The 8,157-nt window shown below is 42.3% G+C and overlaps 1 long non-coding RNA gene across 1 annotated transcript; it reads right to left on the minus strand.

Annotated features, from left to right (window-relative positions):
- Nucleotides 1-1,464: 1,464 nt before the first annotated feature.
- Nucleotides 1,465-8,153, minus strand: LOC121095381. The gene is made up of 4 exons (XR_005830079.1): nt 8,057-8,153; nt 7,780-7,913; nt 5,958-6,085; nt 1,465-4,394 (listed from the first exon to the last, which is right to left on the minus strand). It is a non-coding gene; the product is annotated as an uncharacterized LOC121095381 (long non-coding RNA).
- Between the last annotated feature and the right edge of the window lie 4 nt (nt 8,154-8,157).

Below are 8,157 nucleotides of genomic sequence, written 5' to 3' on the forward strand. Positions count from 1 at the left end.
CCTGCCCGTAGAATTGCACACAAGATAAGCCCACCTCACAGCGGGGACGGGGTAAGCCAATGAGCCATTTACCTTCTCATATCTGCACAAGCTGTGGGTGCCCCATCCCTGGCAGGGCTCAAGGCCAGGCTGGACAGGGCTGGGAGCAGCCTGGGCTGGTGGGAGGGGTCCCTGCCCATGGCAGGGGGTGGGACTTGGTGGTCTGTAAAAGGTCGCTGCCAACCCAAACCATGCTGTGACTCTATGAATAAATTCTCACACAGAGTGTGCACGCTTGCAAGAACAGATCCAAGCATGAAGGACCACCAGAAATGTTTCATCTTTCCCATCCTGCACCCCATATGGAAGTTCCTTTCCAAAATGGCATCAGTCTGAGATGCAGGAGGGCTAATTTAGTCCTGCCTGAAGGGAAAACATCACCACCTAACTCTTTCAAACTGAAAGTGGGAATCCTGCATTTCTGGAAAGGGAAATTACCTTACTGCTGCCAGGAGGTGCAAAGAGCAGTCCGGCCCCAGAAGCCCTGACATACAGAGCACAGAGTATCCAAGGTCAATCACAAGACCTCTTGGATTTTAGGTTTCATTTTTCCCTCGTGTCAGTTACTACCACAGACAGAAGAACTTGGTTGTGGGACATGTAAAGTCAGCTCAGTATCATCACCAAAATCTACATACAGCTTTTTTTTCTACAATTGATTTGTTAGCATGGGCCGTTTAAAGACTGAGGGTACACTTCAAAATGCAAGTAATGACACGGGTGACTTTATGTCTCTGCCTGATGAGCAGGAGTGGCTTAGCCTGAAGCAGCTACTCACCACCCATACCGCCTGTCCCCTCCACACAGGTGTCTGAGCTCTCCAAAGTCTGTAGCATGAGGACTTAAGCAACAAGTTGCTGAGTTAGGATGTCACCTTTGCTCATCTGTCAGTGACCTGCTCTTCATTGACTTTTTCTGCCGCTTAGAGCTTGGCCAGATGAACTCTGGCAGACTTGATTCCAGCTGCCCACCCACCTCTGTGCTGGAGGCAACTGACAGAAGAGCGGTCAGATGAGACATGCCTACACCTCAGCCGCGCCTGACAGATGTGCTCTGACATCTGAAACCGTGGGGAAGGAAAGTCTCTGTGTGGATACCAGAGTTTGAAACTGCTAGCTGAGGTGGGGACATACCTCCTGCTCTGCCACCCTTGCCAGAGAGGCCACAGCCTCACTGGAAGAGCAGGACAATAACTGGGAGCAATAGAGCTTTGATGCGACAGTCTCTCCTTGACAGTGAAGGGCCCCTGCACTAATTGCAGATCATCACTGCAGTAGGCTGCAAAGCTAAAATGCAGCAGGGGACAGAAGCCCACCTCTTTATGAACAGTTTGTCACTCATCTTGTCAAAGCATACAATGTACAGAAGTATCAACAGAGATTAAAAAAACCTAACTCCACCCTATCAAATGTGGAACATCTATGTACAAAGATGAAAAAACTAATTTTCAATTCAAAGATACAAAATGGATATACAATAGATCTCTACCAAATACGGTATGTATTATGTGCTCTCAAGGGAAGGGTATTGCTTTGCAGATAAATAGGCTTTCTCCATAGAATTGGTATAAATATGAACAAAATCCCTCAATTCATTTAAGAGGCAACATCAACAAGTGCATTTCAGAAAAATAACAAAGATTCCTCATTACTTTTTATACAGTAACAGCCTGACACAAGTCTACAAAGTTGGTGTCAATGACTTTGAATAGTTAGAGACCACTGGGGTTGGTGGAAATGTACACATGACCTTGTAAAGAGAACCAAGAGCTTCTATAGATTGACTCTAAATTCTGTAGTGCGTGGAGCATTAATCAAAAGAAGTCAAGGAAAAAGGGAAATTGGGGGGGGGGGGGGGGGGGGGGCAGGAAATGCAGTCTTTTACTGTTATAAATCCAATAATGCCAAACACTAAAATTCACGGTATCAACAAATCCTGCCTCCATATCACTGGCAAGTCAGCATGATCGATGTCGTGGCAACACTGATATTCCCAGTACTAAGGTGAGTGCTGCCACAGACAGGCACTGTGAGTCACGTAACTTTTCTGTCTCATTTTCTCATCTTAAAAGCAAATTAGTTGAAGGAAATGTTTCATCTGAAGAAAGAAACTCATGCTTTGCAAAGAGGAGAATGTGACCAACTGGACACAGACCTGTTACCTGGAATTTCAGTGTGCAAAAAAAATTTCTCCAGGCATCTCTTTAAGAACTAGCAGCTTCCTCCAATTCAAAAACAACTGTGGTGTGGCAAATTTTACCTGCAGTAGGAAACAGAACTATTTTCTTTTACATTAGGGTGAAACTGTATGCGATTGATTATGTATTTGGAGTGTTAGGCTGCTTATTTTTCATAAAGTTGTTTGTGCCTGTGTATTGTCCTCAGGGGTGACTGGCATCTCGGCATGAGGGTGAAGACAAATCAAGACGACCTTCAGTGGAGGGACTGTGTATACTGCAATTAATACCTCCATCCAGCTCAGCTTAATTTAAATTAATGTTTGGCTAGAGGCTACATATTTCTAGTAACCAATTTAAACCTGAGAACTTTATCAACATTATGAGCATTCTGAAGTTACTCTGCCTTAATGTGTTGCAATTCTTCATCATGTTTTAGAAAGCAAAGAAGGAACCTAGCTTGTTCTATACAGTAGAATTCATCAGTCTTTGAAAGAGATCACTGCCTCCAAAAAGGAGTTAGCCCATTTATGCAGCTGTCAGCAATAAGTACCTGCTGCTCCAGGTAGGTGGTCTCTGAGAAGCTGGGGGGTGATCCTCACCTGTTCTGGATGTGGTAGTACTCCACCAAGACAAAGACTGAGCATATAGTAAATTGGGAGTTGAGGGATGCTGTGAAAGAGGATGGGTCTCCACTGTAGCTGTTCCATTTCCCTTCTAGTAACCTTGCTGATTTGGGGGCTGGGAGGAAGCCCAGCAATTTATCACAACATGGACTGCCATGTTGAAAGTCACATTTGGTTCTTCTCTGATAACATGTAACAAAAAGGTGACGCATGAACAGTTCAGCCTACATTTGCGAGCTGCATTTGGGCTAAGCACCTATCTGAAGTTCATGGCCTAGATCCAGTGCTCCATCAACACACATGTATCCGTGAAACAACATGTCTCACACTGAAGGGGTGTGAATGAAGAAGCATTTCAATCAATTCACCAGGGTACTGGGTCCATAAACCACATGCATCCTTTAGAACACATAACCAAAATGCTTTTTGATTTGAGAGTGAATTTTACTTGGCTATAATCAAATTTGGTAAACACGTCATGCAAACACAGACATAACTCTTTGAGCCTAATAATTATAAGATTAAGTCCTGCAGAAGAAAAATCTTTTGGATTGTAGCCATGAAACATTTCGCAAAAAGCGAACTGATCCTGTGCCTTGTTTGCTAGCAGTCTATTTACTCAGTCCATTGCTTCCTTGTTCTTCTTACGCAAACTTCCTCAAAGCAAACACTCTGAAAACATTTTCCACTGAAAACGCGTCCAACATAATTCAGTAAACAATGTAGTAAATAAGGGATTGCAAATTCAGAGAGCCATCTACTGGCAACTAAGTGAAACGAATTAAATTAATTAAGGGCCAAATCTTATGTCTCTCTTTGCAAATATTTTGCTTTACAGACAAGGAACTGCACATATAATATAAACTGTAAAGCATCATTATCTTCTCAAGACATGTCTGGCAAGAGTGAAGATGCTGGTGTTCTCAGAGCAAGAAAGAGCAGCCTCATTTGCCCAGTGCCCAGATTCTGACAGGCAGATGAGAAACTAGGAGAGTAAAGAAGGAGTAAGGACTCTCCAGGTGCCTGCAGCCTTCACTACATCCCTCACATCCATGTTAATTCTTTTATAGATGACTCAAGCCAGGCATAGCAGAAGCTAATGACAGCAGAGCTTGAAGCAGAGCCAAGGTGCCCTGAGTACAGCATTTTAAAGACCAGTTTTATAGGGAATGGTGGTATTCATCCCAGACATCAGAAGACCACGAGGGAACCCCATGGCAAGGAAGGGAGATACTTTGTAGTTCTGGACACCAAATCAAATCGTATCAACTATTGCACAAAGCAAAACAGCTGTGTGTAAAACATTCTGCCTAGAGCAGAATCTCCCAGCCTGTGAACCTGACCCACAGGAGGATCATGCTTCTGCTCCCTGGGAGAAGCACAACAGTTCCAGGCACTGGTGTTATTTGAAGATGGGGGAAGCAGCAGTAGTGTCTGGTTCCTCCCTTTCTCTTGGACATACCTCCAGAATTTAGGTGCAGCAGCTGGGTAGCCCAGCAGACATTGCAGCAGGAATGGTGGCCAGACTCATACTTCTACAGGAGGAAGAGTTCCTTTTGAAGAAGAAATGGAAATTCGAATCCTCAGCTGCATTAGCCTTTCTGCAGCCTTCTTTGTATGGCAGTACTTGATGTCTGCATCATTTTTGCCTTTATCCTTTCTCTCCTGGCATTATTACTTTCAGATTTCTTCATTTTAATAGATGGGTTCATGAACTTAAAAGTTCCTCAGATAAGGACTCATAGTCTTCCCAACCAAGCTTCCATTAATTTCTGCTCATGTTTATAATTTTCAGGTAGTTTATGTTTCTACTCTGAATATAGCTTACAATCTCTCCCAGTTTAATACTCTGTAAATGCCACTAATATGGTCTTTATTTACTCTTTCCAGGTATTTAACTAAGATCTTAAATTAAGGGTAGCCTTGGCACAGATTCTTACAATATCCTACTGGAGCCTCCTCTTGCTTAGCCTAATCCTAGGATAAAGTAAGAAAATCTGGGTTTGGATGTAGTGAGCGGTATGAGTAGAAGCATGCTGGCTAAATCAGTGGAAACGAACACCTCAACAGCAACCTAGCGAGGGGGTAGACTCACTCGGTCCCTTTCATCCTGCGTTACTGCTTGAAAGGATGGCGCACAAACTGCTGCCACAGTGGTTGCACAGGCAGACTGACATAACCAGGCATGTGAGCAGATCCACACTTTGGTAGACATGTGAGTCTAGTCCAGGAAAGGACCTTGGGGCCACCCTCAGCAGACAGCATAGTCAGAGTCTGGGCATGCAGGTGGGAAAACTTCTAGAAGCAGCTTGGGAGAATCCTTTATGCCCTGAATGGATCCCTCAAGCGTACATGCTGCTTTGCTGCTTTATGGTGTGCATGCATTGACTATTAACCTTGAAGATCCCAAATTCTTTGCGAAACCCATGACGTTCTGGAGCAACAGGCTTGCTTCAGAGACAAAAGATTTCTCATAGCTTTTAGTTTTTAATCAATAATGCTTCTCATCCTTATAAAGCTCCATATCATTTATCTAACCATTCTATTTCCAGTAGTGTTGCTAAGCGCAGGCAACCCTCCCACAAGCACGTCTGAGGTTTTCTGTTCTTAAATGGGTGGGAGCAACCTTATTGTCATTTATTTTAACAAGTAGTTCTGTAAGCAGCAGAACTAACACAGCCTGGATTCCAGTGTTTTCCCTTTATCCTATTCCACAGTGTCTTTCTACCTGAGCAGCTATTTCCACAGAAACTGGAGGTATTTACTATCTCTGAAGCTCTGCAAACTTGATTAAATTGCAGAGCAGTTTCAAAACTTTCCAGAGGGAAATAGATCACAGATGGCTTACTTCCCTCGGAAATGAAACTAAAAATAAATGAGGAAAAATTCTCTTCTTTATAGCTCCTTGACCCAAGGTCTGCTCTGTTTAGACAGGCAAATGGGTGTTTTGGAAAGCACATACTGTTGGCCAAATGTTTAACGGTCTTTTCCAAATATATTGCAGATTATTGATGAATGCTTAGACGACTTCCCACAGGCGATCTGGTAGGCTAGTGGCAGATACGGGATTACAAACTTCATTCCCCTGACTGCCCAGCAATTCGGTGTTATCTTACCATTCTGCAGTATTTGGTGGGTGAATGTTGTGCAGCCATGGCATCTCAAAGAACCATAATGCAAAAAGTATCTTCTCTAGGGTTTTGTCTTCTTGGCATTGCTGCTTGGCGTTACCCGCTTGGTTTACCTATTAAAAAAAAGCAAAGACAAATTATATTTTCCACAAACACAGATTTAAAATATTTCCTTATTAGTAGTATATTAACTTAGTAGAAGTGGAGCTCAAAGATGGTTTGCATGGCCTTTATGTCTTTAAAATGTTTTAAGTGTAAACTCTGTGACATTTGTTAGAAGTTTGTTGAATGCAATGTTTTCTCCCACTCCCTCGGCAAATCTTTCCTACAGAAATAGTAATTAATGAATGTGAAGAAAATCCTCTCCTTGCAGACAGTTATTTATGGTTGCCTGAGTAATTATTTTGCAATCAAAGCTTTTTTTGTATGATCTGACTAGTGCAAAAAGCAGAAAATAAATATCTTCATTCTCATAACCTGATTGCCTGAGGGATTTACAATGTATATCCAGATGGCATATTGTGTGGCCTATGAAATCAGGGCATGGTTATTAAATTTCAGAGCAGGAAGGTGCAGGCAACTAATTTCAGGCAAGGGAATAGCCATTTCATCTGATCACCTAAATAATTTTTTGTTCAGCATTTAGCCAAATCCAAGCCACGTTAGCTACTCAGCTCTCAATATTCAAGAACATACACAAACAGACAAGCACATTCATCTTTGTCTTTGAGAATAAAAGCAAAGATGAAACTTTAAAGAACTATTATTCCTCAAACAGGTCATAAAATTCTGAAGGTAGGAGGCCTGTTTCCTTCTGTACTGACAGAATACCCACTACTGTGGGGCCACAGTCCTTCATGAGTTTAGTACAAACAGCAACGTGGTTTTTATTTTTAAATCTTTATCTTTGCTTCAAATATAAAGACATATATGGTGTGCGTGCCACTTTCTGTGTATTACCTCTCCTTTCTAGTTTTGAAAAGGAACAGTAACCACATGTGACTGTTCTTCCAGATTTTTTATCATGGTAGTGTTATTACTATCATGCCACTATACAGAGATGCTTGCTGCTAGGGTCTGAAGGATTCCTAAAAGACATGAGAATTGTGATCACTAATTTACCGGAACACAGAAATGAAGTGCTGTTAGTAAGGGCAAGCAGTGAGCTGAAAGGCAGGGGAAAGATTACAAAGGTGATCTGCTACTTCCCCACCTCAAACCAATACCTAGACCTTTAAAACAAGACATTGTCTGCTTTGAACATTAACACCTCTTTACTTATCACATCTACTATGTGAAATATGTTCTATCCGTGAGATTATGCAACAAAACCCAACATGAAATACCTGAAACATCCATGCATTTGTACTGAAGCTTAATTTTAAATCACGTGCTATAATTGTGTGGTGATTATAAAAAAAAAAAAATTAGTCTGATCATCTTTGACCAGCAGAAGGCAGTAAAATCACAAAATGAAAAAAAACCCCAACCAACACCCAACCTTCTGCATGAACCCAAACCTGTGCTGTTGAGTGCCCAGGGAACGCAGGCACGTCACCTTTCCCTCACACTGCCCTAGGATGTTAGGCAGCAGTGCCAGTTGCAGTCAAGAAATTCAAGTCACATCCTTTCCAAATCCTGCACTTTTTTTCTTTTTAAACCCTTGGCTCCTGATAGAGCCAATTATTACTTTTAAGCAGCTTAAGAGAGATGAATGAAGAACCTACTTTACAAAAGACTAAAACAAACCCCAAAATCCTCAGCACATCTAGTCTAGAAGAGAGGAGATGTAGTTACTCTTACATACTTTTAGAAAACAAATAAAGCAGCAAGTTGAATTGGAAAAGATGGTTGGTATGTGAACAAACAGGTTGTGTGTTCAGGCTGGAGATGTAAGTGCTACTGGCCCCCAGAGAACTTGGAGATTCAGGAACCATTTTGCTGTAGTGGAGTCAAAGAACAGACCGTTTAAAAAAAAAAAAAAACCCACACACAAAAACAGAACAAAAAACCAAAACCAAACTAATACCCGAAAAACAAAAAAAACCCACACAAACCAAACGCCAATAAAAAAAGGAAAACACCTTGAAGCGACAGCTGGAGAGCCCGCGTGGGCCTGTATGCCCGGGCTGGCGGGGCCTGACGGCGGGGCTGGGCTTCCCGCGCAAAGCCTGCGGCCTCTCGC

The sequence above is a fragment of the Falco naumanni genome, chromosome 11 (assembly GCF_017639655.2).
Source record: "Falco naumanni isolate bFalNau1 chromosome 11, bFalNau1.pat, whole genome shotgun sequence".
Classification (NCBI taxonomy): Eukaryota; Metazoa; Chordata; class Aves; order Falconiformes; family Falconidae; genus Falco; species Falco naumanni.